At 35.2% G+C, this 26,874-nt stretch overlaps 1 pseudogene; it reads left to right on the forward strand.

Moving 5' to 3' along the window:
- The first annotated feature begins 23,557 nt into the window (after window positions 1-23,557).
- LOC149570066 (pentatricopeptide repeat-containing protein At3g12770 pseudogene) lies at window positions 23,558-26,642 on the forward strand (annotated as a pseudogene).
- Window positions 26,643-26,874: the final 232 nt, after the last annotated feature.

Below are 26,874 nucleotides of genomic sequence, written 5' to 3' on the forward strand. Positions count from 1 at the left end.
AGACACTTTGAGAAGAGACTTTCTATGCAATTTGTTGAAACAAAATAAGAGGAAATGAGGCTGCAGTTAGCTCATTTTCATACCAAGGAAGTAGAGGTAGCCCCTTCTCCAAAGTATGTCATTCCTAGATTTAAGAAGCCCCCTCCATCACAAGAGCCTTTTGTTGTAACTTCTCCACTTCCTATGTGAAAAAGATGGCCCCGTGAGCCTTTCATACCTATTACCATTTCACTCTTTGAGGGTGGACCAGTTGTATGGACTCCTAATGGTCCAAATATGTCATTTTGGGATAATAAAGAAAAACCCACAAAAATACCAAGGGTGGAATTGAAATAAGGAGGAAAAAGAGGTGGAGATGGAGCAGAAAGAAGAGGATCCAATCCTCTTATTTGAAGAGCTTCCCTCCTTTGTTGAGGAAGCAAAAGCAAAAAAGGTTGTTCCTTCTATTGAGGAACAAATCATGGCTTTTGAGCCTTTGCAAGAAAATAAGGATTTGCTACAAGATGACCAAGAAAAAAATCAATTATTGCGGTAGAAAGTCCTCCATGATATGGAGGATGGAAAAGAGAACCTCAAGGATAGCTTTGTCCTTGAGGAAGAACATGATGATATTTATGAGGTTGCCTCTCAACCTATGTATTTTTCTACAATAGAGTAAGAAGATTCTAATGAGGAGAATTTCTAGGATGAGTTGGAGATGTTTTGTTCATCCATGGACATCAAGCAATCTGCTCCTTCATTAGAAGATCATGAGTTGTAGGAATAACAGGTGGAGATTCACACCATACTTGTAGCTCCTAAGGAGATGGTTCATGAGGAGCATAAAGAAAGGGTGGAGATTATTTCTTCACAATAGGAGGCACTCCCAAACCAACAATATACCACCATTATAGAGTACAATGATAAGGTCAAAGCTGATTTCTTAGACCTAAAATGATCAAGAGGATGTCCCATAAGGCATCTAGCATTGCGAAAAATCAACATGTTGAACACCGTCATGCTTACTTTTGAGCATGAGGAAGATTTTCACAAGAAGGAGCAAGAAAGTCTTGCTCAATAGGGCAATGAACCAATGTTGGAAAGCTTCATTACTTTTAGGATTGGGAAGAAGGTATTCTATGTAGTAGTATGTGTGTCATACTTGCTGATCCATTTGACTACCCACATGCATGAAACAAGAAACCAACTTGTGAGGAAGGGCAGCTACTTCAACAAGTTAGTCAATGGCTTTGTTTGATTTTTTGCATTGTAAATATTTGTACATAGTAGAGTAGGTGTTTAAAGCTTTCCAAAAAGTGCATGAGCATAATTATTTCGCTTGGAGATAGCAAATTTTGATTTGTTTTGTCAGTTGCAGAGTTGCTGATTTTATGTGTGACAGAGATGTGCATCATGTTTTGATGCTTATAACTCCATGCCCAGTAGATTTCTTCAAGGCCACTATTCATATTCTTAGTAGGAAAGCATCCCACTTGAGTCACTAGAAATTTTGAAATTTTTGTCACTAATTATCCCATTATAAATAATCGATCTAAGATACATTTTATGGGAGAAGTTGTGTATTTTTTGGCCCGAAACAGTTGTGTGGTTTTTGGCCAAAAAAAATTGTCTGGTTTTGGGTGTCATAAGAGCTATATTGAATGAGTTCAATATTAAATGAACACTTTTGTGCTCACTTGACATTCACAAGTCAAAAATTATGGTGTAGTTTCATGCTCGCACAAAATTTTAGGGAAAACTTGTTAATCTCAAATTGGTTTTGGCATATGGGTGTCTATACACTTAATTCATTTACAAGTTAGAACTTAATTCATGCTAAACAAGTAATTCATGCCGAGCATAACATGTCATATAGTGCATGCCAAATGAGATACTTAGTATGTGTCAAGTAAATAGTTAGTACTGAGTCACTTAAGTGTCGAGCAGGAAGATGATACCGAGTGATTCAAATGTTGAGTAACCAATGGATGTTGAGTCATTCAAATGTCAAGTTCTAGCATTGAAGTTGTAGATGTTGAGCATTAGGGACTTCAAATTTTGAGTAATACAATTTTTACATAGTTATTTGTAATGGCACAAACTACTATGTAAACTTCTTTGGAGCCAACTTGAGGATTGTTTTGCAATCTTAGATGATAAGAATAATCTTAATTGAGAATCCCTATATAGTACATGTAACCAATCAATTAAAAGGAAGGATTAAGCAGCTAGATGGATGAATTACAATCATTGATTCATACCTAACCCTAAGTCAAATAGGTCTTCTTAAGGAGGACAAACCCTAAACTTTGAGATGAATAAAGAAGGAGAAAAGAAAGAAGTTTGCATGTGAAAACAAATCATGCATGGTGACTAAGGTATTCAATTGAGATACAGTGTAGAATCAGTTAGAAGAGAATAGAGAATAGAGGTTAAAGGAAAGAAGAGATACATTTGATCAGTGAGGATCAAGCACACATCAAGAAAGAGGTGATCTGTTATCTAGTAACATAGTGTTAATCGTAGGATCATTGTTGAGACATTCTAATAGGTGAATCAGTTAAATCTCTTAACATAGAGTAGTCTTAACATGCTATTGTAAATCCTTTAATAGGGTTCTTACTTCATTGTAAGTTAAATCCCTTTTTTTAGGCACACTTCTAATAGGGTGTTGAACTCTTTTAATAGGGTAAGATCTAACAATATTGTAAGCCTTTAACAGGGCTAACCTTTCACAGGTTAGATCATGTTTCATGATCAAACATTGTAACCTTCATATGGATACACTTTATTACTACAATAGTGAAGATTTATGAGTGTCATCCCCACCCCAGTTTTACCTTCTCATTGGAGGATTTCTAGGTAACCAAATATCTTGTGTCATACATGTGTTGAATGTTATTTTATTTCATACTATGGATGAATATGTTTAGCTAGCTATTTCAATTTTCATGCAAATTGTAAGATTGATGTGTGATGAATGAATTTATGGTCAAAATTTTGAAGGACTGATTCACCCCCCTCCTCCACCCCAACCCTCTCTTAGATTTTAATTTCCCTATTTTATTTCCAAAAATTGGTATCAAAGCCTTGGTTCTCTGGAAAGAAAAGCTTTGCAACTTTGAGGAAAGATCTTGGAGATGGAAGTCTTCAAGTTGGGAAAGACTATTGAGAACTAGAAGATTCAAATCCATCTTACCCTACATCAACTAAATGAAGAAAGAGATGAGTTTAAGCAATCATTGAAGAGAAGGAAAGAGAAGGCTATTGAAGAGAATGATAAACATTACCAAGAGATTGATACTACTAAACTATTTGTAGATGAAAATTCAAGTAAATTTGATGCAACCGTTGCAAATCTAATGGAAAAGAATAGATCCCTAACTGAAGAGGTTAGAAATCTCAAGATAGAAGAAGAAGTCCAATCAGTATTGCTATGTGCAGTGACCGAGCAGAAAAAAAAAGTTGAAGAAGACAAAGTCATGATTGAAGATGAAAAAAGGATACTGACCAACAGACTAGAAGAGAAGACATCAGAGGTGAATGCTCACATGCAACTGGGAACATTGAATCAAATGATGATTGCAAATCATGAATTGAATGGAAAAGATATTCATATTAGAACACTAAATTTGTAGAATGAACAATTGAGAAATGATCCGAAAAGAGAAAAATAATTTGTTGAAAGTTTCAATAGACCTAGTGAATCCATCAAGTATGTTGAGAAATTTATGAGATCTCCTAGATCCAATAGTGATACGAATGGATTGGGTTGCACCAGTACTAAAGAAGGAGAATAATCTAAATGCGGTGAATTTTGTCACAAAAGCTTGCACCCTTGCCTAAATTTTTTTACCTAAAGGAAACCTTGTGAAACATGGAAATAATCTCCAAGCTATGGGACTTGAACTATGAGATTGAGTCTTTGGAGAAGGTCATCTTCCTTACTATCAAGGTGCACATAGCTACTCTTTGAGAGCAAAAGGGAGAAGGAATGCATGAAAGAAAACTACCTAATCTAATCTAAAGGGGGTGATACACCAAAATAGTTTGTTCACCTAATTTCTACCTAACAATACTATTCATCAACATATTCTCATGATACACTAATTCAACCTTTGTCCTAATCAAATAGCCATAGACAGATCATAAACCAAATGAAATGCTACAAGGAAGGAACTTCACTCTATAACATCTAAGGCAAAATAGGTATTGTTATGCAATTTAAAGAATAGAAGACAAAACATCATCAAAGGAAAGAGAATTTTTTTCTTATATTAATGGGAGAATGAGGTAAGACAACTAATACATTAATGCATAGACAAAGGAAATTATAGTAGCAGAGCATAGAATGAAATAGTAATGAATCAAAAAAGGCCAACCTAAGAAGGGTTACAAAATTTGCTTTTATAGTGCAAGCATAACTCAGATATCTTCATTAAGAAGCCAAGTTCAACCACTTCAATCAAGTTGTAGAAGGGCAATCACTACATATCTGGGAAAAGATTTGATCCTGGTACACATCCAAATGTAGAAAAATCAAATATTCATAGCCATCATAACCTTAAGAAGAAAAATATAGTAGTCATTAATGCATTAATTATGTAGATGGATAAAACTAGGTGATGGGAGGCATGTCACTTACATTTAATAGGCATGGAGATCACTCAAGAGTGGTTGTAGACGATCAAGAAGATCAAATTCTTCATTAAAGAGTTTTCTTCTTTGTTCTCAACACACCAAATCAGATAATCAACAAGTCAAACATATTCAATGTGCATCTTGTATTTTTCTTGCAATTTCATTGGTCAAAGACCCCTTTTATATTTTCTAGACCGGACAAGAAACCACCTTTTCCTTTGTCAACCTGAAGTCTTACAATCTTATGATTGTCAGTGAAGTCAATACCCTTCATAATATCTCTAGTTGAGAAAGTGGCCTTTATGATCTTACAATATAGTCTATCATAATATTGGAACAAGAACATATAACCCTCATGATCCTATGATAGTGGCTAGCTAACCCCTATAGTATCATCAATGTCTCAACCTTTGCACCTACGATCTCACAAATAATATAGTTTATCGTGAGATTGGAACCCTGAATTGTGTGCCTCTGTCGAGTGAAAATATGTCAAGTGAACCTTTTCCTCTTCATTTGATAGATGGCTCCTCCAAAAATGACCTTCGTGATGCTATGACAACAGGAACTAGAGGAACTAGATGTGTGGCACCTCATTGTAATCCCACATTAGCTAAACATCATGCACTTTCAAAATTTGCGCATATGTTGGCCCTTGATCTTGGAGAATTTGATGGTTGAGATGAATACTAAAAAATCATCCCGCTCTTGTAATGTCACAACTTAGGACTCTAAGGTATATCAATAAACTACATCGATTGAATGAACTAGCCTTGTCCTGATGAATGAATTTGGCCCTTACGACGATGCAATCAATAGAAAACCTTTGATCCTAGCCCACCTGAATATGCAGCACACTATCATTTCCCCACTTTGATTAAACAATAGGCATCTTGAAAAAGCATGCATATGCCAGCCATGGATCTCTCCAAATCTGATGATCATAGTGAAACTAAGATACATGCATGAGTTCAAAACTTTAGACTAGCTAGAAACTGCCAGTTGTCCACCTCTGACACCTTAACTTACAATCTCATGATTGCCCATTCCTCATAACATCTCCATCTTGACCAATTGATCTCTTGATCTTACAATCATTGACTACCTTGTAGCATCAGGTAAGTTACTATTTTGGCTCATAATACTATGATCGTTACAATGCTACAACACTGCGAACTCATTAACAACCTTGCTTTGTAGCTTTAGAGGCCTAAAGAATTAACCTTGAGATCTTATGATACATGCCTTTTTTGTAACATTGGGGACCTGAGAATTTTCCCTTACAATTAGTTGATCCTATGATCATTATGATGTCATGAACACTCGATGCTATGACAACATGACACATCATAACATTGAGGCCTTGTTCAATTCATCTGGTGATCTTGCGACAAAAGGACTATCATGAAATCATACCCATATCCTCTTGTTGCAACATCAGGACTAATCCATTGCCATTGCCCAATCACAACTAAATGACACTTACGATGCTACAATGAATACATTTGATGATCACAAGATCACAACTTGACAATTAACTCTAACCTTTAACCATACAAGTGAGCGATAAAGGAAATCACAACATTGCCACCCAAACCTCAGGTTGAGAAAAACTCCCTACAACCAAGCGATAATGTTATGGTGTGGCATCGTACCTCTGAACATGGTCAACATTGAATCCTTTGCAACTGAGTGATTCAGAGTCTATTGCAGCTTCATGACTTGAAATATGAAGCACACTTCAATGGAAAAGAATCAAATTAATTGATTAGTCTTCCTATGATGTGAAAAAGTCATCCTTGCGATGCTATGGCAATAAGAACTAAGATGCACTGGCCCACCTGACCCACATCACATAGTTGTTTCCTCACTTTAGTTAAAGTCTGGGCATCTTGAAAATGCATGGATATGTTGATCATTGATCTACCTTCATCCAATGACTAGGAGTTGGTGGGGCCTTTGACTTGCAAATCATATGTAGATATTGCCATGCGATTATGTGACCAAAGATGAAGCACACCACCTTAACATTGGATGTCACATAAAATGTTGTGAAGCTATGCCAACCATGGAGATAATTGTTTTGAATTCTCGCAACCTATTTGATGGTTAGGGCATGATATCCTATGACAATGCGATAAGGTAGTCACATGATCGCAACTTAAAATATGAAGGGATAAAGCATGAAAAGTCTGATACTTAGGATATAAAAGATAACCCAAGCTTTTAACATATCCCTATATCATGTGAAATTTAAAAGTTTGAATATTTGAAAGGATGTGATCATTGGCTATGCTTGACAAGCAAAACTCAATTTTTTTGGTTGGAGGGTAAATATGGCTAACAGAAAAAAAAGGAATATCAATGGCAAGAACTCTAAACCTACTTGTCATAATTGTGGTAAGATAGGTCATACTACTAATGTTTGTAGGAGAAAGACTGCAAATCAAATTCCTAAGTAGAAGTTCATGGATCACTACCACAGGTGAAACAAGAAAGGACATCAAGCACATGAATGCAAAACCAAGACCATAAGCCCGAGTGACAAAATCTTGATTCTAAGAGAGGTGTCTTTGGATTCACCTCCCAATTTTTATACTCCTCCAGAACACTGGAGTTGAGGTCGTCCCAAGGGGTGATAAAATCCCCAAGCAGGCCTCCTAAAAAGAGAAACAAGGTTTTGGATCCTAATCTTATGCACCCAAGATGGCCTCGAAAGATGACAAGGGGAGACAAGACTTGGATGACCTTGGGCTAAAAAACATGCTTGTTCCTTTTCCAACTGACTCTTATGTGTGTTGATCTAGACTTTGCAAGCACTCATGTTTAAGATGCAAATGTTCAATTCCAACTTGAAGCGTTAACAAAAGTAAAATTGATCGAAGAATGCAAACAAGAAGAAGAGTTAGGGTCAACAAGAAAGTAAACCCGCGTGCCCAGAGGCCCTCCACGTCAAGAGTTGTTCAATTTTAATGTCCAAATGAAGTATTAGCGAGCCTAATGTGCATTTAAGGAATTTTCTAAGTTAGAAAAAGTAATAAAAACACAAGTGACGTTTGATCTTTGTGGAGCACTTAACACCCTCTTAGGTGGACCCATCCCCATAGATGGCATTGAGATTGCAACCAATGGTTAAATTGATGGGTGATTAAAGAGGGTGAGTCCAACTACAAACTCACTTAAAGCATCTTTATTTGGTTTTTATAATTTAGGAAGTTCCTAGAATGTAGATTCTTTTTATGCCCCAAAAATTGAAGTGTGAGATATTGCAATGGTTAGTTGATCGTTTGCATTCAAGATTGAGTTTGTTTGTTTTAAGCATGCATTCCAAGAAAGATTGATTTTAATCCATTGCATTCAAGATTATGTTTGAGCAACATTCATTCAAAGAAAAAATGTTTAAACATTCAAGTTCATTTTAGCAACATGCGTTCAAAGACAAGTGTTTAAACATTCAAGTTTTTTCCTTTGAGCATTCAAGATTGAGATTTTGTGTGTTGTTTTAAGAACTTTGAAGTGTTTTGTTTTAACCTTAGATCATTCAAGATTGTTTTGGACTCAAAAGTGAAAATGACTCTTTGGACTTTGGTTTTCATTCAAGATTTTGTGTTCTAGTTTGCATGTTTTTAGCCCAAAAATGATATTCCTAGATTATTTTGATGCATGAAAAACCTAAGAAACATTCAAGATTTTGCAACAAGACATTTGTTTGGAACAAATAACAAAGCTTTTAGGACAATTTTGGCAACCATTTAGGACTCTTAGTTTTCATGAGATTTTTAAAAGAACTTAAAAATATTTGCAAATGAGGTTCATTTTATCCTTGATTGATGCTTTGAGTTTGATTTAGATTTTAGTGTGCACTTAGTGTTGATTTTGAACCTTTTGAAATGGAAACTTGAAGTTCTTTTTAAATTCCCAAAAATGAAGTGTTCCTAACTTTGCATGAATGCATCTAAAACCTTGATGTTGCAAGGATGCAAATGATTGGATTGGTTTAGTTTCACTTGTTAAAATATTTTTTTATTTTTTTTTGCAAATTTTTAGTTTTTAATGGATTTAAGTATGATTTGGGGGTTTATTTTAAGCACTAAAAATAAGTGTGTATGATTTTGCTTCCTTAAAAAAAATGGCCAAGATCTCCCACAAGAAGAAGAAGAAGAATATAGACAAGAAGAGGAAGAAGAATTCCAAGTGCTTTGTCCACCTATAAGCTTGAAAAATATGCAAACACTATGAGATAGACTATGAGTTCCTTTGTCTTCTTCATGCTCATGTGGACCTACAAAACCAATTTATACAATCCTACCAATCACAAAAACAAGTAAAATTAGCCAAAATTAGCAAATGATATACAAAACTTGACTAAAGAAGCTAATAAAGATGACTCATGCAAGGTCCCACCGAGCGTGCCAAAATGTATATGAGCAATGTTAGTATGCTAATAGAAACCAAATTTAAATAAAGCTTCTACAAACTAAACAAAATTCATAAACTTCAAGATAGACTAAGATGAGCTCTCAATTAAGAATATGAGCCATTAATGGGCTCTCTCAATAAGAAGCTCTCTTGTTGAGTGGCTTTGTCTAAATAGATAGGATGTATGCTCAAACTTATGCTTCAAAAAGGGCTTCAAATGGAGTTGGAATTTGGGTGTGAGTGTATGGTTTTGATGTAAAATGGCTTCTTAAAATAGCATTATGACTTTACTTCATGGATTGTGTTGTTTTGCAAAGGGGAAGGATCCAATTTATAGGCAAGAGGCTTGAGGGTTTGAGGGCTAAGATGCAAGGATGGGGAAAAGCTCATGGAGGGCTCAGATTGCATGAGAGGAGAGCACATGGATTGTGCTTCCTTACAGCCAATCAGGGAGTGACAAATGTCATAGGGTGAGAGGATGGAGGAAAGGGGAAGGATGAGTCAACAAAGGAGGCTCAAGGGATAAAATCTTCATAAAGACTCTCATAATGGCTTGTAAGAGCAATGAAAGGGATTTGGAAGAGTCATTTATGGCCTAGTGGGCTTCATAAAGTTTTATGGTTGGGATATTTTGAGGGAGATGAGAGGAATTTCGACTTGGGCTTGATTAGGAAGGTTTTAAGCTTGCTTAGGATTGTGCAAATGATTAGAGGATGGATTAGGATAGTTTAGGATTAGCTTAGGGATAGGCAAGTGGATGGCATTTAATGAGGGTGGGTGAAGGAGGAGATATTTGTTAACTTTGGCTTGGGTTAGTAAGTCTTAACCCATGTTTAGAGAATGTGACAAGGTTAGGAGGGGATTAGGATTAGGTTTAAAGACATCTTCTAGAAGATTCTAGACTTTGGATGAGGATAAAGACTTTCTAGAATAGTCTAGAACTTCCTAGGATGAGGATGAAGACTTTCTAGAAGAGTCTAGAACTTCTTAGGATGAGGATAAATTAGATTTTTAGGAAATAAATAAAGTTTTATTTATTTCAAGGGTTTGGGTTGAGGAGATATTTATTAAAACTTTTTTAATAAACATGAGGATTAATATTTAATCTTAATTAAATATTTTGAGTTGGGATTAGGGGTAGGAAATGATGGGATTAGCCTTTAATCAAAATTAAAGAAGGATTAGAAGATTTTGGAAGAGGTTAGTGGTCTTAAGGAAATTGGCCAAGTTTTGGGCAAAATTTTTTTTTAAATTTATTTTGGGTTTTTTGGTCAATTTATTAATTAAATAATTAATAAATAAGGAAATAATGTTTAAATAAGATTTAAACATTTTTGGGAGGGATTCCTTAATTAAATATTTTTAATTAAGATAAAGGGATTTAATGGCATAAAAATAAATTAATTAATAAATGATGATGTCATCAGGAATTTTTCAGAAAATAAAAATACTTTATTTTCTAAAGGTTTTTAGGTGTCTACACAAAGAAGTAGACAAAAGTGAAGCATAATGGAAACTCTTATAATTGGGATTATAATACAAGGTATAGTTGTCACTACTATTAGGAATATGAACATGTTCCTGAGAACTGCATAAGAACACATTTTAGAAGTGATTATAGTAGATGGTTAAGAAAGTCTACATGTTTTAGTTGCTTAAAGAGTGGTCACATAAGTAGACACTATCCAACAAAGTCAAAGGAACCAAGCAATGAGTTCGACAAAGGAAAAGGAAAGGCAGATGTTGAAGAAGTCAAAGTATAGATGAACAAGACATGGAAGAAAAAGGAAGATTGCAGCACATCAAGTTTAGATGGGATCACTTCATCCAATGAATCAGGTGATCACACCATCCCCAACTAGGCAATCAAGAGGTATGTATGGGACTGATTTTTCAAAGTTCAATTATACATCAGTTACAAGGATTTAGTTCTGAAAATATTATATATGCATGAAGAAAGATGCAAAGTATTGTTTAGAACTTGGTAGAATTTTTTTAGTTTTGTCAATTTTCATGTTGTTGTCGAGCATGAAAAGTTTCACTATGGTTGCCAAGTGAAAGCTAGTTGATGTCGAGCTATCGGAGGTGATAGTGTTGGCCGAGTTCATAGTAGTTACCGAGTGTAAAGAGAACTACATGGAAGTCGAGTGAGTTAGAATTTCTATTATAGATGAGCTTACAACTATGTAAGCACTAAGCATTAATGGTGAAGTTTTGATAGCTATATGGTCACTTTTTCAATTCATTTGATATCATTCAAATTTGGAGATAGCATGAAGAGCTTAAGAAAAATGGGATAGATCATTCCAAGTGTTTGTGGACTAAATTCAACCACTGTTCGACACCATTTATCAAATTTGGAAGGTATTTATCATGTGTTGAGCTACATTGTTTGAATTTGTGCAAACCCTAGGTATCAAATATGGCATCTAGTTATTTTTCTTCTAAGGTTAAAGAGGGAAAGGAAGTTTTGAATGTTTAATTAATCAACAATGAGATCAGACAACCAAACTTCAAAGCAATTCCTCACATTGCATACAAAAAAGATTCGTTTGGTGTGTTATCCATGATACCACCACAAGTTTTAATGATTCAAGATGTAAGATGTTGTTACACATGTGAGGTGAGTAGCATAGGTGACATGGAGATAAGAGACATTTATGGAAAATTGTGTGAGAATAGTACATTGAAAGAAGAATTCAAGTTTGTAGAGAGAAAAAGGGTTAACTCATGCCCTAGATTTTCCAAATGTGTTCAAAATAGAATGGATTACGATTGTTCTTAGTAGAATTCATGACAATTTTTTATGGTTGGAAGATGGCCCTATAAAAATCACCAAGAGGATTGTGTAGAAGGTAATAGGGTATCCAACCCTAGATATACCTAAGACCATGAGAAGTGATGCAAAAGAGGTTATTGTGAAAAACACAGGGGTAGTATGGAATAAGAGAGGAATGACAATTGACACCATCACAGATCCCCTAATTGCTTTTATAGTAAGGATAATTGCACATAAATTCTTTCAATCTAGCAGATTGAACATTGTACCTTTCATTATTGTTGATGTAGGCTACAAGATAGTTAAGAAGGATAATTATTATGACCTTGTTGAGTTTCAATTACAATAGTTATCAAAAAACTTGGGATCCGTAAGGAAAACCAAGAGTGCATAGTGCAAGTTTGGTTCAATACTTGTATGTATATTTTTTTATGTGCAAAACACATTCCCTTCTTTTGGTAAAGTTGCATGGAAAACAAATAAATCTATTGCAATACAAATAGGAGAATACATTGAGAAACTTGGAGAAAACTTTGAGTTTATAATCACTAGCTACTTTGAAGACTTTAAGAAGTCAATGAAACAAAGACATAGGATTCCAGTGTCACTAGTTGTGAAACACTTCAATGATCTTTGCTTTCTAGTTGATACTAATTTCACATATGTATAGGTTGTAGTTTCAAGGATAAGATGGTTAAAGCCTCTAGGTTATGAGATAAATGTGGATGAGACATCTGCAGCAATTACCACTCTACTAGTTGAAGAAGTAGATAAAGAAGCCACAACTTTTGTTAATTATGATTTAGTCAAGTCAAAGATAACCATGGACTTATAGACAACCTCTGTAATAAAGAAAAAGATCAAAATTGTTAAGAAGCTTAAAGAAAAAATTAGTGAAGGGGTAGAAGAAGATGACAATGAAGATGATGATGATGATGAAGATGAAAATGTACTAGCCCAAACACCACTAGCCATTATTCAAGGTCAAGGAGAAGACCAAGGTAAAGAGGAAGCCAAGCTTGATGAAGGTGATGAGGGAGAAGAAGCCAATGAAGCACCTATAGCCAAAGAAAAGAAAAGAAAATCTAAAGCTTCCACAGTTCCTACCACCAGGGCCAGCACAAGGGCTACTACTAAGAAGGTTCAAGAAGTGAAAAATTCAAAAGGGAAGAGAACCAGGACAACTACACAGGAAGATGAGTCTAAGAAGAGATAAATGAGAAAGTACATTGCTCTAGTCAAGTTAGATAAAGAGAGGACAAAACCTAATGACAACAACCAATTTAAAGTGGTAAGTCATATTCCTTCTTATGATTTGGACAACCTATGTAAAACTATAAAGAATAATGCTATCTTATCTAGATTCACACATGTTGAGCTTGAAAAACTTAGAAATATTGGAATGAACCAAGTGGAAGAGTCAACATATGTCATGATGGAAAAATTCAAGAAGACTCCAATTGAACTTGCCAACTCTATACCTAAAAGTTTATATGCAAGAGTTGAGCAAAAGTGGCCATATAGTCTCACTATAGAAAGGAAAATCAGAGAGACTGCACTTGCTCAAGTGATGCCAGAATTGAATAAGGCCACAAAGACAAAGGCCATTAACAAATATAAAGGGAGATTTGCTCCTGAATATAGAGCATTCAGTATTTTGCAAAAAGACGTTGAGGGTGTTTTTCAGAAGTCCACTCAAATATGGAAATCTATCTATGTATTGACAACACCTAAAGCAGTTGAGTAGATACCTATTGAGGAAGGTGAAGAAAAAGGTGAACAAGAAGTAACTGAGGTTACTAAAGATGAAACTAAGAAAGATGAACATGTGGAAGGCACTGAGATAAATGTCGATACATAGGCAACAACTAAAAATGAGAAGCAAATAGAAAAAAGTATACTAGATATACAAATGTCGAGTGCTAGTCCACAACATGTGATAAATGCCAACATAGATATAGTAAAGATCAAGGATGTTTCTAATACTGTAGCTCAGAACAACAATCCCCTAATAGAGGAGGACATGAAGATATTGTTAGACACCACCACCAAGGTACAACTATCTAGTCATCATGTATTGGTGAGTGTAGATGAAATTGAGATGGCCCACTATAGTATACCAAAGGAAAACAAGCCATAACTCAAACTCCTTAATTTATTGTGGTACAACCAAAAATGCCCATTATAGTATACCAAAGAAAAGAGACAACAATGGAAAATATCAACACAATGCTATAAAATGTGTCAATACAAGAAGTTTCTATAGAAGCACAGGAAGGGACATAAGCACAAATAGGTCCTGGGAAGATACTTTTGTACCTACAACACAAACTCAAGGTGCAATTGATATTGAAAAGCAAGAAAAGAATAGGACTGAAGAGTTAATGAAAAGAATAGGACTGAAGAGTCAATCTTGACTACCAAGTATGAGGAGCAATTAGCAATACAAACATTGGTTACTTTTCTAGAAACTGCTACTCCCCCAAGTCAAGCTCTTCACAGGCAGAGTATAGAAGCTACACCAATGCAATCATCAAGGCCTAGTCCTAGCACATCAAAGGTAGATGAAGTTACATCATATGGTGATGTCAGCTTAGATGAGGTGATTGTGTTGCCAAAATTTGATCTTGCAACAATCACTATTGAACATATGAGCATATTTCAGAATGCTCTTGCAAGGAAAAATCACCAAGAACTTCTTAGAAGGGATCATAGGCAGAAGCAAGCATTGTAAGATATCAAGGAATATTTCTTGATACATTCAATCTGCCTACACCTATAGAAGACAAGCCTATCATGGAGTTGTTGATGAATATAGTAGAGAAGGTAAATGATACAGACCTATATTTAAATGTTAAACCACTTGAATGGTTTGAGAAGAAATTTCAAAACCAAGTCAATGAAAAGATATCAAGTGCCATTGTACTTAATCAGGTTGAGTTAGCAACCAAGATTGATAGTGTAAAGAAATTTTTAGAGAATATTATCTCACTTTACACCAAGTTGTGTGATACAACTCTATTCACACACGAAGTGCAACATCATAGTGCAAATCTAGAGGGAGATATGAAGATGAAAAGTACTACTCTACCCAATTCTCTAGCTTAGAGTCAAAAGCACTTTAGGAATTTGATGGATTCCCAAGGTTAGTTGGTAGCCCTATATGCTCAAGATGCAAATATTCGGTCCATAGTGATAAGCATCCAATCCATGCTAACCCCACACATGGACATATTACATAAAGAGCTAGCCTTTGCAGAAATATTAATGAAGAAAGATCCCCATCTTTCTACACATGAAGGTTTAGTTCACCTTGCTATTGAGTTAGCCATCCAAATAAAATCATTAGAGATAGCTTGTGATAACTAGGATGTAGCTTTGAAGATCATACTTGAGGTCCATAAGCCTTTCTTGGACAAACACACTATACATGTATAACCCTTTGACATCAATTTCAAAAAGGGGGAGTAATAAGTTTTTGGGGGAGATCAAACAAAGGGGGAGTTAAAGACAGAAAAAGAGTTCAGAGTTCAACATATGCTTATTTACTCGGCAAGTGTATTGGTTCAGATTCATAACAACACAATCAACTCAGGGGGAGTTATAAGATTTTGGGGTATGACTATTAAGTCAAATTTTGAAATTTTGTACATATGCCAAACAAAGAAAGTGAGTATCTAAGTTATGCTCAGAAGTTAAGATCATTTATGCATGACCAAGTGTTTTTTCCACTCATGTCAAATGGGGGGATTGTTAATCTCAGATTGGTTTTGACAAATGAGTGTATATACACTTAAATCATTTACAAGTTAGAACTTAGTTCATGTTGAACAAGTAATGCATGCCGAGTGAGATACTTAGTATGTGCCGAGTAAATAGTTAGTGCCAAGTCACTCAAGTGGCGAGTAAATAGATGATGTTGAGTGATTCAGATGTCGAGTGACCAATGGATGTCGAGTTGTTTAGATGCCAAGTTACAACATTGAAGTTATAGTTGATACTAAGCATCAGGGACTTCAAGTGTCGAGTAATACATTTTTGACATAGTTGTTTGTAATGGCACAAACTACTATGTAAACCATTTTGGAGCCAATTTGAGGATTGTTTTGCGATCCTAGATGATAAGAACAAAATCTTAATTGAAAATCCCTATGTAGCACATGCAACCAATCAGTTAAAGGGAAGGATTAAGTTGTTAGATGGATGAATTACAATCATTTATTCATACCTAACCCTAAGTCACTTAGGTCTTCATAAGGAGGAAAAACCCTAAAATTTGAGATGAATGAAGAAGGAGAAAATAGAGAAGTTTGCATGCGCAAACAAAACATTCATGGTGACTAAGGTATTGTGAATTGAGATAGTTAGAAGAGAACATAGAATAGAGGTTAAAGGACAAAAGAGATACATCTGATTAGTGAGGATCAAGTAGACATTAGGAAAGAGGTGATTTTTTTATCTAGCAGTAGAGTGTTTACTACATAATCATTGTTGAGACATTCTAACAAGTGAATCAGTTAAATCTCTTAACAGAGTAGTCTTAATAGGCTATTGTAAATCCTTTAATAGGGTGCTTACTACATTGTAATTTAAAATCCTTTTATCAATCACACTTCTAATAGGGTGTTGAAATCCTTTAACAGGGTAAGATCTAACAATCTTGTAAGCTTTTAACAAGGTAGACCTTTCATAGGGTAGATCATGTTTCATGATCAAACATTGTAACCTTCATTGGATACACTTTATTACTATGATAATGAAGATTTGAGGGTGTCATCACCACCCCAGTTTTACCTTCTCATTGGAGGTTTTTGGGTAACCAAATATCTTGTGTCATACATGTGTTGAATGATATTTGCTTTCATACTATGGATGAATATGTTTAACTAGTTGTTTCAGTTTTCATGCAAATTATGAGTTGGATGTGTGGTGAATGAATTTATGGTTAAATTTTTGAAGGACTAATTCACACCACCCCCTCACTCTTAGAGTTTATTTTCCCTATTGTATTTCCAACAAAACTTTCTGAAGGGAGCTTTCATGTTGCGATCCTACGATCAATGCAATTTCATGTGTTGAAGGAGTAGCATGTCGAATGAGAAATTTTTCATTCTTTCCAAACTGCAAAGTTGTGGTATTCTTATTTTGCATGGTTGCAGGGCCACTTTCTTAGGGATCTTTCAAGTTGCAATCTTGCAATCAGTGCAATTTCGCATGGCAAATGACTTTCTCATTGAATGATATTTTTTTTCACTCTTTCGACATTGCAAAGTTGTGGTTTTGTGGTGTTGTAGTATTCTTCTTTCACATGGTTGCATGACCACTTCTACAATGAGGTTTCATGTTGCAACCTTGCAATCGGTACAGTTCCGTGCTCTACGTAGCATTACAAGTCAATTTGCCAAGATGGAGTTGTGTGTTGTGATGGAGCACAGGCCGAAACTATTGTGTGGTTTCATGCTAGAGTTAATTTTTTCTGAAAAATATTTTGTGACCTAAGAGCTCAATATTTATTGCCAAACTAGATTTTTTGGCTTTTCTAGGTAGTGTAAGTGGTCATCCTTCCTTTGTTGCCACTTGCAAATGGTATGACCATGATTTTCTCAATATGGGAGCATTTATTGGTCTATTTTCTATCACTTCTTGAGAAAATTTGTGTACGCAATCAAATTTTATCTTATTTCTTTCCTGATTTGCTGATGGCCTGTGGAATTTTGATTTCCAGTTCAATTCTGGCCTTTGCTTCATTGAGTTGAGCCATGGCCATTTTCAGATCTAGCTTTTCATTCTCAATAGTTTTGTCAAGTCTGAATATCTCCATTGTCCTTGATCTTTGCTCAAGCTGTGAAACTTTTATCTTGAGAACCTTATTGCTCTGATACCAATTGTTGGAAATATTCAAGATATGACAAGTTACTGAGAGGGGAGGGGTGAATCCGTAACTTTTAAATTTTCAAACAATAAAACTGCATACTGATATATTCACCATTCATCCAAGTAACCTTCTGTAAGCATGAAACAAAATTATTTGCAACACTTGAACACACAGATTTGGTGACCCAGAAACCTTCCAAATAGAAAGTAAAACTGGGGTGGGGATGAAACCCACAAAGCTTCGTTACTGCAGTATGAAGTTGGCCGGTTAAGGCTTACAATGACCACTTCTGGTGATCTGCCCTGTTAGGAGCATAAAGGATTGCTAGATCCACCTTGTTAGAGGATTTACAAACATACAATAAAGTATGCACTCTGTTAGGAGATTTACAAAAGACTGTTAAGTCTACCTTGTTAAAGGATTTACAAAAACTGATTCACCTGTTAGAATGAAATAGTGGATCTGATTACAACTGATTGCTGATAAGATCCGCTATGCTCTGATTCACCTTGATGTGATAGATAAAACTTTTCTGCTCAAAAACTTGACCTTGCTGAATACCTTCACAACTCAGCACACATACTTTCGCAGACATGTATTTCTTTCACACTTTCGCATTTTCATTCATTACCATTACTATTTTCATTTGAATGATACAATACATTGCATATATATACCATCCAAATAAACAATACATGCAAGGTCGGCCAAAACAACAAGTGCAAATCTCTATACAAAGTCGGCCCAAGGTAAAAACTCGGGTTCACTGAACTGACTCGGTGTCCTTTTGATACTCGGCGTCCACTGCGTTACTCGGCATCGTCATGCACTCGGTAGAAGTGAAGGCACGGTCCATACTAAACACTTCGAGTAGTTCTGAACTCGGTAACCACTGGAGACTCGGTAGAAGAGATGTCACTCGGTGAACACTTCTATCTGAACTGTAGCTCGGTGATCAAAGGAAACACTCGATAGAACCTTGTGACTCGGTGATAGTTAGTTTCCTTGATAACCGTCTGAGCTCGGTAAAATTAATTTCCTTGATAACCTCAGGAGCTCGGTTATCACGAAGTTCTCGATCAATACTAAGTACATCTTCACTCGGTCAAAACTGATTCCTTTCTTTAGCTCGAACACTCGGTAAACACTGGCTGCTTTGTTCACCTCGATCACTCGGTAAAAACTGACTTCTTTGTTTACCTCGATCACTCGGTAAACACTGAGAACTAGGTAAAGCTTGGCTTACAAAGGAATGTCCGGTGAGAGCTCGGTAAGCATTCAGAATCTAATAAGTGTTGTAACTAATGACAAAAATGTATCATAATGCCAACAAATGTGACTACTAAGCTTCAGGAACTCGAGTTCTAATGTTTTTTAAGAGTTCATAGGTGCTTATCACTACTAGCAGTTGGCACATAGAACAATTGGTGTTGAGGAATAGATTGAAGATGGAGGTCATAGTTTGCTTGCATAATGAGTTTTCCTTTATTTTTCTTTATGTTATTTTGAACTTGGAGGACACACATCCTTTGCAAACTTTTTTGTTGTTGTTATAACTACTTTGGTTAACTATTAAGGGGGTTGGGTTTTCAAGGAGACCCCCTTGATGTTGAAAATTCTAAATTTGGAACTAGTAGACATTTTTAGGGGTTAGAGATAAAGAAGAAAAAAAAGACTTAGTTTTTTTTCTCTTTGTTAGTAGTTATTGAATGTTATCTTTTTGATGGTGATATACAAGTTGAAAATAAACTATGAAACTTCAGAGGTTTTTTTTTTCTCTGGGCTTTGAATAAGAGCAAGTGGAATTGGTTTTATGAAGATAATCTAGATCTTTGTTAATTGTGATTAGATTGAGAAATGTTATTGTGTGAATGTTTTCTCCTTAAGTTTTTTATGTTGTTTTGATCTCTGAAAATAATGGTTCAATTAGCTCTTGTGTTGTTAATCTTCTAATAAGTTATAAATCTCAAAACACTTGAAGGGCTTTGTTATCTTTAGGTCTCATTCATTAACTTTAAAAATGTTAGATTATTAGTCTTTTGTCTAAGAACGAGTTGTGTTGCCTTCATGCTTTCGGGCCAAAAACACACTTATATGTTTTAGTTTAGGGATACATTGAAAATCCAATAAGGGAGTTGTACCTTACACAATTAAGAGGAAGGTTAATCCTTGAACCTACCCAACTATTTGGAACATTGTATTTTTAAAAAGAAGGGAATAAAACCATTAAATAGTGTATCAATACGAAGACCAATCTATTCACTAACACTTCCTAACCATTTGATGTAACTAACTTGAATAACCACTCTAGATAACCACTTCGAGTAACCACTTATGATAACTACCCAAGCGATCACTTTTTATAACTACTTAAGCACTTCCCCAACTACTTAGGATAACTACCCAAGTAATCACTTTGGATAACTACCTAAGATATTACTTAGAGTAATTACCTAGATGTACAAACAAGTTAGGAATTTCCTGACTTTTACAATAAGACATGAACTTTTAATACAATAGGTGACATGATTCACATTTACAAAATGAGAATTTGAAGTTCATAACTTTAGGAAGAAGGTACAATAGATGGATCTAGTTGAGTCATCATCATGCCTTTCTTTCCATCCAAAAATCACTTGCACATCACCAGTTAAGCTTTCAAAGAAATTAATTCCAATTTGATTAGCATCCTTTCCTTTTCATGACATTAGTCTTTCAAAGTGCTTGCAAAATTTTGTCTCATCCATCTTCATCCTTTTACCCCTAATACATTTTAGAAACACTTATAATTGATAAATAACTTGTAGATAATGATATATGTGTGCTTCTCAGAATTAACCTTATGATATTGGCCATGTACCATGTATTTAGGGGTCTCCTCTTTAAGTGAATTATCATATTTGATAAATTGAACTTGAATCATTATCAAATTCCATATTCCAATTATTTCAATCTATATCAATCCTCCATATAGACACTTTATTGATAAATCCTGGTCTCTGTCTTTGACTATACATTTTTCAAGACATCAATGATTGCACAATCTTCAATATATTTGGTGTTACAAATACACCATCCAACAATAGATTTTTTAAAACTTTGTATCACACATGAAGAAAATTGAACATAGTATAATCATTTTGTTTCATTTAGCATCAAGAGTAACCTCTATTATACTTCCTCCAAAGAGATTTGGTGCATTGCCGATGATTCCACTTCATTGTGAGTGAGAGAGAAGAAAGCCAGACTTCTAGAATCAACATTTGCTCCTTGACAATTGCACTATGTTGGAAGATTTTACAGATATTTTAACAATTCTATTTTGTACATATCTGGAAATCATTGAATTCCATGAAATGACATCTCTTTTAAAGGAATTTGTAAGCATTTTAAATGCTTCTTTTGTTGTAAACTTACATCCTTTGTAACAAAACTTATAAGAAGAAATAATTTTTAGGAATAGAACTTCTCCCAAAGAATATCTCACTTCACCATGTCAAGTTTGTACTCCAATTTGTGATCATCTATAGATATCATGGGTGTGGAGATTGATCAATTATAAATATCAAGCACCATGTGTGGCCATAGAGTGAGCAATCTTCATCCATTTGACTAAGAGTTCTTTTGGGAGTCTTTCATTATTTCTCTCAACTTCATTATTGATTTGGCTCTCACTTTTTGATGACTTCCACCTTCCTTTGTATTTGGATTCTAAGGTTTCTAATTTCTCTCTAAGAACTTGGTTTGAGCATGAGCAATCTTTCATTCCTTAAGGTGGAATATCTTTGCAACAATTTCTGAACAAGCGGCTTAAACATCACATATTAAGGCTTCATTCTTCCATCTTCATGGCTTACACTAACATAAAAGTGTTAAATAGTTAAAATTGACTTATTTTTCCAAGCTTATTTTTTTCCTTATAATTTTACCTTAGTGTATAATGTTTAAGAGTCGCCCTAACATATCAACAAGTTGATTTAAATACTCTACACACACTAAAGAAATATCACAAGTAGGAGACCACATTTCATATCATGGATCTTTGGCTTTACACCTTTCAAAATTTGCATTTGCTTGAAATTTTTTAAAGCTTTTCTAGATAGGAGAATGTCATCCCTTACCAGAGATCATTGGCTTTAAAGACATCTTCATAATCACTTTGCAAATTCAAAATGCTTATGTAACGTGTCAAAAATGTCAACTCAAAGATTGCAACCAAAATGTTCAATTGATATGTAGCATTGATCATTGGTCTTCAAAACAGACTCAAACATCTCACCGATTTTCCATGGCCTTCTACATAAAGAGCATGTTAACAAATAATAATTATTTTCTTTTTATCTCTTTTATGACTTCATCTAGATGCCTTGAATCTAGACAAATTTCTTTGATTGTCAAATCAAATTATTCAATATTGTATATATTTCCTATCTATGGATGTATTCTTCTTGCAATTTATCATTGGATTCACAAAGCTCTTACATGGCTCTAATCTTATAGTTATAACCTTGAAATCTATGTTCCTATTATTCAAAATATCATTCATATGTGCAGATATGATCTTCTTGGTGCTTATAGACATTATCTGGACTTCCTATCAAATAGGGAAATTAATTTTTTTTCTTAATTATAATCAAGCTATGATATACTAAAGTTTTTTATGATTTGAACATGATTGAAGATATGTCGTAGAATGTGTATGTTAATGTGATATTTGCATGTGTCATTACATTCATATGTTGATGAAATAATTGTTCTAGATGTTTGAGAGCAATGTATGAATGCGAATAATATTTTTATAATGATAATTTGTCATCTTTCTGACCAACTTAAGGATTTTTCTTTAATACAAGTCTCTAGAATCAATTTTAGAGGTTCTAAGCAAATCCATCTTTAATAGCTAGTTTCCATTCAGTCATCATTGTTAGGAATTGGATATACAAACATTGCATACATTTATAGTGTTTAATTTATTATTATGTGTGTGTTACACCTAGGGGTTGTAGGAATAAGTGCATCTCTAGGAGTTAACATTGTTAATAATGAGAAATATATTTGATGTGAGGTCTCATGTTGGGAAAACCTATTTAATTTACTATTAGGAAAATATTATAACTTGGGAAATATTAGTACTCAATACGAAATGTGAAGCACGTCATTTTGCAATCTCCTGACATTAGTCACATTGCTTAGTGGAATGCTACTTGATGGTTTTGTGTAAGCTTGTTTCTATAAAAACAAGCACAAGGGTAGTTGTGTAAGGTTGGTTGTTTGGATTTATGAATATATCTTCTTATGAAGAGTGCATATGTGAAGCATGACATAGTATGTGTGGCTACATGTCTGGACATATAAATGATGTATTTGAGATGCTTGGTGTCTTAAAGATGGTCATGCAAACTTTGAAGATATATTGTAATATTATGTTGTTACATAATAAATTGAGCATAGATATTATTGGAGGTTGAGTTTTCTCCACATGAGAATTTTCTCCGGTACATAGCAACATCTTTGATGAGTATATTATAATTTTTCTTGTATATAGATTTTAAATACTTATGTGCATAGATATTTCTTTTGAAAATTTACTTTCAAATATGAATTCATAATTAAATTTGACTTTTGAATTAGATGTTGAAGTGACTTTAAAGATCTTAAATTTCTTGTTGAAAATCAAGAACGTCAATAGATTCTTGGTCTATTAGTGAAGTTGAATGGTTTCAAATGAAGCCACCAAAAATCAAGTCTTATTGATTACGAACGACATAAATAGATTAAAATACACAATCAATACCCATTCTTTATGTTCATATATTGAAATTGGAACATAAGAGGGAAGTCAAACTCTCCCGTTGTCACACGTTTGGTTTGAAGTATCATAATGCAACCAAGTCTCTTTCGGGGCAAACGAAAAACCCATACAATATTAGGCTCTTACACCCCCTTTTTAAGGCATACAGTGTTTTGTTCATCTATTGTTGGTTAAAAAATACGTATGAGAAATACCCAAATATGCTCTCTGCAGACTGATGTCAAGCAGATTCATCAACTTGATCACTGAAACTCGGCAGCTAAATGGCTTATAAAAAATTCGAAAACTGTGAGCTGATTAATCGGATTCTACAATGGCTTTCATCAGATGGGTTTCATATTTACATGAGAACATCAATGTTTATATTCGAAGTTTCTCATTCTTTGCTGCTGCAACTTTTAAAATCCAATGCTCACAAACTACCAAGCAGTATCCATATGACAAAGAAAATACGGATACCTCTATCAGGGACTATTTATTTCTCATGGGGGCTTCTACAACCATAATGGAACTGAATCTTCTCCATGCCAATATTCTGGTAAGTGGTTTAACTCATAACAACTTACTGCAAACAAAACTTGTCACAACATACATTAGCTTGAGTTGTTTGAAGTATGCACGCCAATTGTTTGACGAAATGTCTGATAGAAATGCAATGTTGTGGAATTCCATGATTAGAGAGTACGGAAAAGTTGGGCAGTATGAAGAAAGCCTTAAGCTGTATTATCGCATGCGAGAGGAAGGTATAAAGGCAAATAAGTTTACTTTTCCTTTTGTACTGAAAGCCTGCACAGGGCTATTGGCTCTGCAAGAGGGCAAGGAAATTCATCACGACATTGTGAGAAGTGGAAATGAGTCGGATGTTTTTGTGGCTGCTTCACTTATTGATATGTATGGAAAATGTGGGAGTCCAACGGAGGCAAGGCATGTGTTTGACAAAATGCCCGTTAGAGATTTGGTTTCATGGAATGCAATGATTGCTGGGTATGGATATGGGGGATATTCCAATGAGGCCTTTTTACTCTTTAATCAAATGCACTGCGCAGGTTTAAAACCCAGTTCAGTTACTATGGTGAACATGTTGTCGGGCTGTTCTGGTTTAGGAGCTCTGGAACAGGGCAAGGGGTTGCATGCCTACAATATTAAAACTGGGTTTGAGTCGAATGTTTTTGTAGCAACTGCCCTCATTGACATATATTCGAAAAATGAAAATATGGAAAATGCAGGGCGAGTTTTCTATAACATATATGAAAGAAATTTAGTTTCATGGAATTTGATGATTGCTGCTCTTGCTCAACATTTGCATGTAAATGAGATGTTAATAATGTTTGGTAAAATGCAAGTGGCGGAAGTGAAACCCAATTCTGTGACTATAGTTAGTGTGCTATCGGCATGCTCCCGTTCAGGATATCTGGACCAGGGGAAGTGCATCTATACCCATGTCATTAAAATGGGATTCAAATCAAATGTTTTTGTGTCAAATGCCATCATAGATATGTATGCCAAATGCAGCAGTGTAGAAGATGCTCGCCAGGTTTTCAATGAAATGGCAACAAGAGATGTGATCTCATGGACTTCTATGATTGCAGCTTTTGTACAAAATGGAGACAATAATGAGGCCTTGTCATACTTTTATCAAATGCAATTGGCTGGTGTGAAACCAGATTCTGTGGCCTTGGTGAGTGTGCTTTCAGGGTGTGCAAGTGTGGGCCCTCTGCAAGAAGGCAAGAGGATCCATGACTACATAATTAAAAATGGATTTGAGTTGGATGTTCTAGTAGGAAACTCCCTTATAGATATGTATGCCAAATGTGGTAGTATAAGTTTGGCCCGCAAATTGTTTGACAAGTTGTCTAAAAGAAATGTGGTCTCATGGAGCGCAATGATTGCTGGGTATGCTCAAAATGGACATGCTAAGGCAGCATTGGAACTATTTAATCAAATGCAACTTACAGATGTCAAACCTAACTCTATGACCATGGTCAGTGTACTCTCATCATATGCACAGTTGGGAGCCTTACAACAGGCAAAGAGGATACATGATTTTGTCATTAGCAATGGAATGGAATCAGATGTTTTTGTTAGCACTGCCATCATAGACATGTATGCTAAATGTGGAGGAATTAAAATTGGAAGACAATTATTTGATAGGATGTCTAAAAGAAATGTTGTCACATGGAACACACTGATTGCGGGGTATGGGATGCATGGCCATGGTAAGGAAGCCCTCGCACTTTTTTGTCAAATGCAACAGGCATGCATCAAACCAAACCATGTAACTTTGGTTAGTGTCTTGTCAGCATGTAGTCATGCAGGCTTGGTGGAGGAGGGTTGGCAATACTTCAATTTAATGGTGGATCAATATGGAATTGTACCCACTATGAGGCATTATGCATGCATGGTTGATCTTCTTGGTCGCGCCGGGAATTTGAATGAAGCCGAAGGTTTTATTCAAAAGATGCCATTAGATCCTGATGCAAGTGTGTGGGGAGCTTTACTTGCTGGTTGCAGAATCCACAACAACATTGAGCTGGGAGAACGTGTTGCAGAACAGCTTTTTAAATTACAGCCTGAAAATGCTGGATATTTTGTACTTCTTTCAAATATATATGCTGCAGCTGGCAGATGGGATGATGTAGCAAAGATTAGAACAATGATGAAAGACAAGGGAACAAACAAGACAGCAGGATGCAGCTTCATCGAGATGAATGGCAAGATTCATGCATTCATTGTGGGAGACAAATCACATCCTCAATCTGATCAAATATATGCAATGTTGGAAACATTAGTCAAGAAACTGAAGGATGCAGGTTATGTGCCTTGTACGAACTTTGTGTTGCATGATGTTGAGGAGGATGTAAAAGAGGATATGCTCTATAGCCACAGTGAAAAGTTGGCTATTTGTTTTGGGCTTACCAACACAAGCCCTGGAAATCCAATTTGGATCACAAAGAACCTTCGTGTGTGTGGTGACTGTCATACTTTCATTAAGTTAGTCTCCAAGATTGTCAAACAAGAAATCACTGTGAGGGATAAAAACCGTTTCCATCATTTCAAGGATGGCTTATGTTCTTGCAAGGATTACTGGTGAGCACCATTTGCAATAAGCAATTAAGAAATTTTTATTACTGCCACAATTTCAAGGTTCTATGATGTCATTTTTTGGAAAAAATATTTGTGTGTCAATATAAAATGGCTGAAGCTTTAACAGTGCTCTATGAGGATGCGTCCTCCTAAAGTAATCCGCCTTCCCAGTAGGATGTTTCTGAGACTTGGAGAATTGAAGGAAATACCCCCCCACAACACCACTGCTTTTGCCAGGGATGCAGCTTGACCACTTGCTATATACCAGAGTCCAATGACTCGTCA

The sequence above is a fragment of the Cupressus sempervirens genome, chromosome 3 (genome assembly GCF_028749045.1).
Source record: "Cupressus sempervirens isolate cs-2001-9-10 chromosome 3, ASM2874904v1, whole genome shotgun sequence".
Classification (NCBI taxonomy): Eukaryota; Viridiplantae; Streptophyta; class Pinopsida; order Cupressales; family Cupressaceae; genus Cupressus; species Cupressus sempervirens.